The 9,502-nt window shown below is 42.2% G+C and overlaps 1 non-coding gene across 1 annotated transcript; it reads right to left on the reverse strand.

The window, feature by feature from the left end:
- Positions 1-1,408: 1,408 nt before the first annotated feature.
- Positions 1,409-1,516, reverse strand: LOC120240882. Its single transcript, XR_005530764.1, has one exon. It is a non-coding gene; the product is annotated as a U6 spliceosomal RNA (small nuclear RNA).
- Positions 1,517-9,502: the final 7,986 nt, after the last annotated feature.

Raw genomic sequence — 9,502 nt, forward strand, 5'->3', positions numbered from 1 at the left:
GTGCCTACTTTATCAGACTTCTCGGAAATTAAATAAGGTAATGCATTGGGCAATTTTTTGTAAATTTATCCAACTGTATGGTCTGATAAGAAAGAGGAGCTCTTCAAGATTTCAAGGATTGCCATCAGAAGTCAAAGCTAGTGGCTTTTACCAGGATGTTGCCGACTTATCTGAGCCATGTTCCTCTTCAAGACAACTCAGGTAATCAGCAAATACAGTCCTTGCAAGGTTTTATGTTTAAAGAAGAGATTCTTAGGGGAGCGTAGGTGGCTCAGTTGGTTAAGCATCTAACTCTTAATTTCAGCTCAGGTCATGATTTCATGGTTCATGAGATCAAGCCCTGTGTTGGGCTCTGTGCTGACAGCATGGAGCCTGCTTGGGATTCTCTCTCTCCTCTCTCTCCTCTCTCTGCCTCTCCCCTGATCTTTCCCTCTTTCTCTCTCAAAATAAATAAATCAATACTGTTTTAAAAAAGGAAAAGATACTTGGAGTGTACATTAAAAAGAAAAGATTCTAATTGCCATTGTCAACAGCAACACTTGTTGTGTTTGACAGTGAGTGAATTCTGTCACTTCTACTGGCATTTTTAAAAAATTTTTTTTAACGATTTATTTATTTCTGAGAAAGAGAGACAGCGTGAGCAGGGGAGGGTCAGAGAGAGAGGGAGGTACAGAATCTGAAACAGTGTCCAGACTCTGAGCGAGCTGTCAGCACAGAGCCTGATGTGGGACTCGAACCCACGAACCATGAGATCATGACCTGAGCCGAAGTTGGACGCTTAGCCGACTGAGCCACCCAAGCGCCCGTCTACTAGCATTTATTGAACTCTTATGATGAACATGGCATTCTGAAACATACTTATAAGGAGCTGAGCAAAGATAATGAAGATTCACCTCATCCCCCATGATGTTCAGTCCACTTCCTTTCCTACAACTGGTTTCTCCATTTGCCCAACAAGAGGTTGGGAAGAGCCATATCAGACTTTCCACCATGACCTTTCACAGTTTTATAATGCGCAAATGCCAGGGTACAAAGAGTAATTGTGATTACCTTCTTCTGGATGATTCTTCTGGGATAAAGCTATTTGCTAGGAATCCCAAACTGATGTCAGCTCCAAACAATGGTATGTATACAATTCACAGAGCACTCTCTAATACATTTGCTTACTGGATCCTAACTACCAGCTTGTACGGCAGTGTCCCCAGACTCATTTACAAAGAAATAATTGGGTCTTAAAAAGACTAAATTATTTTTTTTAAAGTAAAAAATAAAAATAAAAGAACTAAATTATTAGCCCAGGTCATTGAGAAAGAAATTAGCTGGGCCAGGGCATAAACCAGATTTTCTATTCATTCATTCATTCGTTCGTTTATTCATTCATTTGTTGTTTTTATTTTCATTCCAGTTAAAAACTATGGAAAGCCTCACAAATTTGTGTGTCACCCTTGCACAGGGGCCGTGCAAGTCTACTCTGTATCGTTCCAATGTTTAGTATATGTGCCGCCAAGATCAGCACCAGATTTTCTACCCTGAAACACAATTTTCTCCATCCCCTTTACTCTACAAGAGCTTTTCTGACCAGGTGATCGAATAATACTGGTTCAGGGAAGCTGAATTTAGCCAGAGGCTACTAGGACCCTTCCAAAAACCCTGCGTTACCTCCTCAAGCACTTGAGAGCCCAGAGTGGGTTAAGTCTTCCCTGGCTCAGTCCCAACAGACATTAAATTCACCTGTGCTTGCTCTGAAATAAATCAGTGTCCTTTTCTGCTGCTGCTGTTGTCTGGAAATAATGCAAATGCAATGGGCCTGCACTGACATTGTGCTTCCCTGGAAGGCTACACATAATAAATTGTCCCTTAATACTGTTAAAGAGACATTTTCCTCCTATTCAGGAGCTTTTGAGGTTGGCTGGGGCTACTCATCCAGCGAGGAGGAAAACATGGCGTCTTTTCCCTGGGCCCAGCCATTCATGTGCCCTCCCCATGCTCTTTGGCTTACTGCATTGCTAAGTTCAAGGATGCATTTTGTAGCCCCGGTATCAAGTCATAGGATTCTCTGCTAACCTAGACTGGTTTCCTCGTTTGTGACTTGACTTTATTTATTTTACTTTATTGTAAGCATTTAAATGTTTGGATGCTTAAAAGCTGAGGGAGACGGGAGGTCCTTGTCCACGCCATTCATCTTTTGGAAGAACGCCAAAGCTGTTTCCGCAGAGGACAGAAGGCATTGGTCTCCCCTGCAGGAAGCCACTGCTGCTCCTTAATTGTTTGCTAGAGGAAGAATCAAGGGTAAAATTTAAAGTAAATGGCTGGCCGGGTTGCGCTAATTCATCAAAGCATGTTTCAAGTTGGTAGTCAGAGCATGCATCAGCCCCTGGCACCACCACCTTCTATGAAAGTAGAAAACCCAGCAGACTTGCAAGCAGATGAAATCATTAGGAGGCATTCAGCAATGCTTGAAAAGCAAAGAGAGAGGAGGCAGGGATTGCTGTGCATGTCCCGCTTTGCCACATGGGGAAACACCAGTTGTCTGTGACCTAGTTATCTGGGAGAGATACCCACAAAACTGTTCGCTGCATGGGAACCTCACCCTCCAGTGCACCCTGGGTGCTCAGAAAACAATTAGAGCTTCTTAGTTTGAATCTATTCCATTTGCCTAGAGATTTTTTAGTTGCAGGAAAGACACACCCACTTAAGGTAGTTTAGAAAAAGGATAGTTTTACAGGAAGAGACTGCGGACAGGAAATAAAACCCAGGTTCATTAGAGATTAGAAGTAGGAACTGGAAAGTTTCCAGGAAACCCATCAGCATCTCCCCCACCCCCCACCTCAATACATAGTCCCTTGTCTGTGTGATGTTTCTTTCTCCTGCTTCTCTATGAAATCTCCTTGTTTTTAAGCATGGAATCATTGATTCATTTAGTAAATATTGAATTCTACCATGTGGCTGGCCCTGTTCAGGATGCTTGGATACAGCAGTGAACAAAATAGCCAAACACCCGTGCCCCTGTGGCATGCACACTGCAGTGGGGCGCTAGGCACTAAGATGATAAATAAGTACAGTGTGTTAGCATGAAGTACTTAGAAGAAATGGTAAGGATAGGAAATGTAATTTTAAGACGACAGTTAAAGTCTTGAATAGGAGGGTCATGGAAGATCCCACTGGGAACGTCATTTTTAAATAAGGACCTGAAGGTAGTGAGAGAAGTAGCCTCACAAATGACAGGCTGAGCACACTGGGTGGAGGGTACAGGAGGTGCAGAAGGATCTGGGGTGATTCAAGGAGTGGCAGGAGCCCAGTAGGTGGGGAACAATGAGTAGAGGACTAGTGAGATACAAAGTCTACACCTGGGGGTTGGGGGGAGTCACGGAGTGAGGACTTTGCCTTTTTCTCTGAGTGAGAAGGGAAGATCCAGAAAGTCTACCTCCACCTGAGTAACCACATGGTCCTCCCAATCCGGGAGTCATTTCTTACTGCTAACTTACTACTGAATCAAAATCCCTTTGTTTCCAAAAGAGAAAATCCAAGAGACACTGACCATGCCCACTCTGCTTCCGCAGTCAACCTGAGTTCTAGGGGCTTGCCCAAGTATCAGCTAACTAGGCTAAAGCCCCACTTGATAACTAGTGACAGCCAGTGTCTAGAAATAAATAATAGAAATAAATAGCCATTTCTATTTTTGCCTATTTCACTCAAGAATGCAGAGCAGTGGGGCCAGCTAGTCAAATTTCAGGGATATGGAGATCCAGCTATATCTCTTGGTCAATCTCTCTCTCTCTCTCTAACTTTCTCTCTCTCTGTTATTGCCTTCCCCTTTCTCTCTCTCTCTCTCCTCAGAATGCTTGAGGAACAGTGGACGGCACAGGGAGAGACTTAGTATCTGAGAGCAAGTACTCGTACCCCACCCCACACTGGGTCTCACAGAATCTTTGCTGAGTGAATGAGTTGACAGTGTTAATAAGAGTGTCAGGACCTTAGGAAACAGATCCTTTTAGAAAACTCCGATTCTCAGATTTTCACATCAGATCTTCAACAAAGACAAAATGAGAACATGTACAATCTCAGCAATCTCTTTACCCGGAGTCCTCAGATGTGCCAGAAGGATCCACAAGAATTGTCATGAACATTTGAGAAGGGGTGCCAGTCATGTTACTATTAATAAATACCATACTAGAGTTGGAGATCTTTTTGAATAAATTAGAATGAAGTAAATATTAACCCCAAAATATCATCATTCTCACTGCTCGCAACCAATATGCCTTCTGAGTGCAAGAGAAAGGGTGAAGCTATGGCTGGACCATCAGAGCTGTGCATACCTTAGACATGTACCACACACATATATCTTCCCTTTTGTGACTCTTGGTGGAAAATAGAATGAAAGCCACTTCTGTGGGGAACAAGACTGGCACAATAGGGTACTTATCTGCAGGGCAACTGCCACTTCTTTCTCAAATGACTGCCACAAGGACGGGCATGTTCTAGAACTTTCTTCTCCTCAATTCTAAGAGCACTGAACTCATGGAATGGCCAAGCAACAATGATCTTTATCTAAGAACAACCCTACAGTGTTTTACTGTATCATTCTTGTAATTAGATGCAAGAAAGTTACCATCTGTAGTTCAGCCATGGCTCTTCACATGGAAGAGGAAATGACTAAATATATATTTACATAGCTCTCATGAATATGCATTTTGTAAATGCACAAATATGTACAATTACTTGATAGACTGTTTTGGTTCCTATCTTTCGAATATTTAATACAACCATAAATGTTTAATTCATATTTACAGAGTTGATTGAACAGTTTTAAAATTATGCCAAGTCTTGTTAGAAACAAGAGTGGATGTCTCTAGCATATTTGTGCCGTGGGATTTGGCCCGCAGAAGCCACGCGGACTGGTTAAGTGATGGCTTTCTTGTAAAGAATATTGAATAAAGCTGCTCATGAAAATTGACTTGGCTGTAGCCAACGGCAATGGCACTGCATTTACGTCCCAAATTAGTCTCTGCCACCCCTTCGCAGCTCTTTCCATCACACGTCGTTTAAAGGATCTCCTCCAGTGGCAGCACCCATATGGAAAGGCTCTGCCGTTGTACTCTGTATATGCAAAACAGGGGCAAAACAGGGGTGTCTGCGTGGTCTTCAGTGAGGGATCTGAAAAGTGAACGCCGCAAAGTAGATGAAAACTTGCCCACGGGCAAGAGAGGAAGTAAAATGGGACTAGTCTTCTCATTAAGTAGGGAATTACTTTGTAGGGTAATTCCTACCCAGAAATTGTTAGGATTCAGCCAAATGCCAGGAGAGGCTATAAAACATGGCCCGTCCCTGCAGTGTGGACACAAAGCACTCCAAAATGTAGCCACTGCAGCAGGTCCATTTTGCAAAGAAAGTATGAGGGGAGGCCACACCTCCTTGGGGTATGGTATTGGACATACCCAATGACAGCAAATAGGGGACTGTATCCTTGACATTACAGAAGACCAGATGAAGACACTAGATCCCACAATGTGTATTTTGAGCAGTTTGTGACAAACTGAACCTTTTATGACACAGAATTCATCAATAATATCAGCCCAAACCAAAATCAAGGGATCATTGGATTGTGAAATAGATCTGTTAAAAAGGGATACACAGTTGAATGGGACAAGAAGACAATGGGAGAATAACAGAGAAACAGAGGACAAAGGATGAAGATAAAAAGGAAGGGCTCATCCTCGAACCAGGAGAGACACACCTCCCTAATTCTCCTGTCTACAGATGTCACCAATATTCTGGCAAAGAAAATTGCTGGTAATTACCAGAACCACACACTCTAGTTATAAATGGAAAGTATTTATAGCTTGTCATACATGTGCGGGGATGTTTAAGGGGATGTTTAGTGAACTGTAAATAGCGTGGGTTCAGTTCTGCCCTACTAATCCTATATGCCGTAATTATAAAGCCTCAAGTAAATACAAGCCCTTCAATTATCAAGAAGAGATATCTGAACCAAATAGAACTAAAGGGCAGTAGCAAACTCCTGATGCCCACAAAGGTGTGGAGAAAGAAGCACTTTCAGACTCTCTTAGGGCATTCTGAGCGAGTTACAAGGAAGTTAATTTCTGGGAACGAATTTTGCAATTATTTTTCAAAGGCTATAAAAATGTTCATAGTATTTATCTCCTTACTCCTCTCTATCCACTCTTACAACAACTTCTGGGAACACAGTCCACAGAAATACTACAAAGAAACGAAGTTATGTGCTCACAGGTGTTTGTGACTGCACGGTTTGGGATAGTAAAAAATGAGAAACACAAGCATTCAATTATTCTGTCTATGGTTAAGTATATTATGATGCTTCCCTTTTTTTTTTTTTTTACACTGAGGTTATGGAGGTTGTTTTATGAGTTTTGAAAAATGTATACAGTTGTGTAATCACCACCACGATCCAGTTACAGAACACTTCCATCACCCCAAAATTTCCCTCGAGTAGCCCATTCCACCCCCAGGAAATCCACTGATAAGATTGTTTCCCTATGGTTTTGCTTTCTCCAGATCATTACATGAATGGAATCATGGAGTATATAAATACTTGTGTGCCTTCTCTCACTCAGCATAACCCATTGGAGATTTGCCCAAGGTGTTGCTGGATGGAATTCTTGATACAGATGGATGCATCAATATTCGTTTATTCATTCACTATCCACTTTGCTTTTAAGAACTTTCTATTTTGAAATAATTACAGAGTCACAATCTATAATTATTAACTCACTAAATTAGGGATTAGAGAGATAGCGCCAAGAGGTGTCATGCACCCTTCACTCAGATTTCACAAACAGTGACACCTTACATTATGTCACTATGTCAAATGATAGCAACACCAGAAAATCGACCAAAGTGCGCTATGTGGGCCCAAAGTTCGATACCCTGTTATCACATGCCTAGAATCCCCGTAAGCACCACTGCAGTCATGATACAGAACAATTCATTCAGGGGCGCCTGGCTGGCTCAGTCGGTTAAGTGTCCGACTTTGGCTCAGGTCATGATCTCATGGTTTGTGGGTTCGAGCCCCGCATTAGGCTCTGTGCTGACAGCTAGCTCAGAGCCTGGAGCCTGTCTTTGGATTCTGTGTCTTCCTCTCTCTCTGACCCTCCCCTGATCACGTTGTCTCTCTCTCTCTCTCTCTCAGAAATAAATAAAACATTAAAAAAAATAAAGAAAAAAGAACGATTCGCTCACCATGGAGATCTCCCTTATACTTCCCCTTCCTACTCACACCCCCCCCCCACTTTTACTCTTTTTCACCTTCTGCCATTGATAAAATAGTTTTAAGTACTTTCCACTTTGACACCCTCCGATAACCACATCAGACAGTGCTATCATTTTGGTTTCAACTATTAAACATAATTTAGAACTCTCAGGAGGAGAAAGGAAGCCTGTCATATTTACACACGTTTTTACCATTTCCATTCATTTTTTGCTTAGGGGGATTCCTTTAGAGAGTCCGCTTTGCTGGTGACAAATTCCCTCAGTTGTCCTACACCTTAGAATATCTTTATTTCCCCCCTGTTCTATAAGAATATGGTCTCTGGGTATAGAACCGTGGGTTAAAGTTTCCTGTCCTTCAGCCCTTAGAAACAGTACGCCACTTCCTTCTGGCCATGGAGGTGGTTTCTGATGAGAAATACATTGTCAATCATGTTCTTTCCCCCCTGGGAGTAACCGTCATGTCTCTCATAGTGATTTCAAGATTTGCCTTTTCCTTAGTTTTTAGAAGTTTTAGTATGATGTATCTTGGCATAGGTGTCTTTGGGCATATCCTGTTCAAGGTTCACTCAGCATCTTGAATCTGTAGGTTTATCTTTTGTCAAATCTGGGAAATGTACCCATTATTTCTTCAGATACTTTCTCAGTTCCACCTTCTTTCTCTTCTCCTTCTGAGATGCCAATATCTCAGTGTTAGATATTTTGTTATTTTATTTTTAAAGTTTATTTGGGCGGAAGAGGCAGAGAGAGAGGGAAGGAGAGGATTCCAAGCAGGTTCTGTGCTATCAGGGTGGAGCCCAAGGTGAGGCGGTGGGGGAAAACTGTAAGATCACGACCTGTGCTGAAGTTAAGAATTGGACACTTAACCTAAGAATTGGACACTTAACCGAATGAGCCACCAGGCACCTTGAGATCTTTTATTTTAGTCCCACATACCTCTGATGCTTGCTTTCCCCGCCTTTTGATTCTATTTTCTTTCTGTTGTTCAGACTAGGTCAGTTCTATTGCTCTATCTTAAAGTTTTACCACTAGTTTTGCTTATTCCTCCATTTTACTGTTGAGTTTTTTTGGGTTTTTCGTTTTGTTTTATTTTTTGTTTGGTTGGGTATTTTTTTTTTAAGATAATCTAACATTTCCATTTGGCTATTCTTCATAGCTTTAACTTCTTTGCTGAGACTTTCTATTTTTCTATTCTATTTTTCAATCATGTTCAGAATGGCTCATAGAAGCACTTTTATAATGGCTGCTTTAAAATTCTTGCCAGACAATTCTAACATCTTAGTCATCTAGGTGTTGGTATCTCATAACTGTCTTTTCTCATTCAAGAATTTCCTGGTTCTTTGAAGTGATTTTTTTTTTTTATTGAATCCCGGATATTTAGGGTTATGAGACTCTGAATCTTATTTAAATCTTCTCTTTCAGCAGACTTCCTCTGAAACCAAGCCAGAGGGAGAAAGGAGCCACCACCTTATTTTCCTGGATGGAAGTGGAAGTCCAGGTGCCCCCTTGTCCTCTGCTGACACTCAGGAAGAGGGAGGGAGCCCCCCTTACCCCCTGGGTGGTGGGAGAGGATTCAGGCTCCTCTAAGACCTCTGCTGGTACCACTCTGGCAAGCAGTGGGAGTATGGGGAGCCAGGGCAAGGGGGTTGGGGGGTTGCTCATTAGTGCCCAGTCAAGATAAAGGTCCCAGGTCCCTACTTAACCTTCTCTGACACCACCCCAGCTAGGTGAGGGTGGAAGTCAAGACCTCCCATCCCATAAAGCCTCAGTTAAAGAGATGGTATGAGGCTGCCCTTTTCTTGAGGTATTTGGTAACTAGTATATAAACGTTTTCTTTCCTGCTAGGCTGGAAAGAAATTCCTTTTTTAGAGAAAGCAATCTTTCCTTGGGGCCTTTCTGTCTGAATGCATCAACATTGCTAGGATGCCAATTTCTCCAGTACCCAGTCTGGGATATCCAAGGCAAAAAAGAAAGTCCAGAAAACTCATTGCCAGGTCATTCCCTGAGCCCTGATGTCCCTAGCCAGTCTGCCTACTTTCCTCCACCTCTCAGAGTCCTCTTACGTTTGTTCGATGTGTACGTCCAGAGTTTCAAGCTATACTTACCCAGAGATACAGGGAAAAGTGCCTGTCCATTTCATTTCAAAAGCCTTTTTTGTAAATGTTTATTTATTTTTGAGAGAGAGAGAGAGAGAGACAAAGCATGAGCAGAGGAAGGGCAGAGAGAGATGGAGACACAGAACCTGAAACAGGCTCCA

Source organism: Hyaena hyaena, unplaced genomic scaffold (assembly GCF_003009895.1).
Source record: "Hyaena hyaena isolate Hyena2069 unplaced genomic scaffold, ASM300989v1 scaffold_268, whole genome shotgun sequence".
NCBI lineage: Eukaryota > Metazoa > Chordata > Mammalia > Carnivora > Hyaenidae > Hyaena > Hyaena hyaena.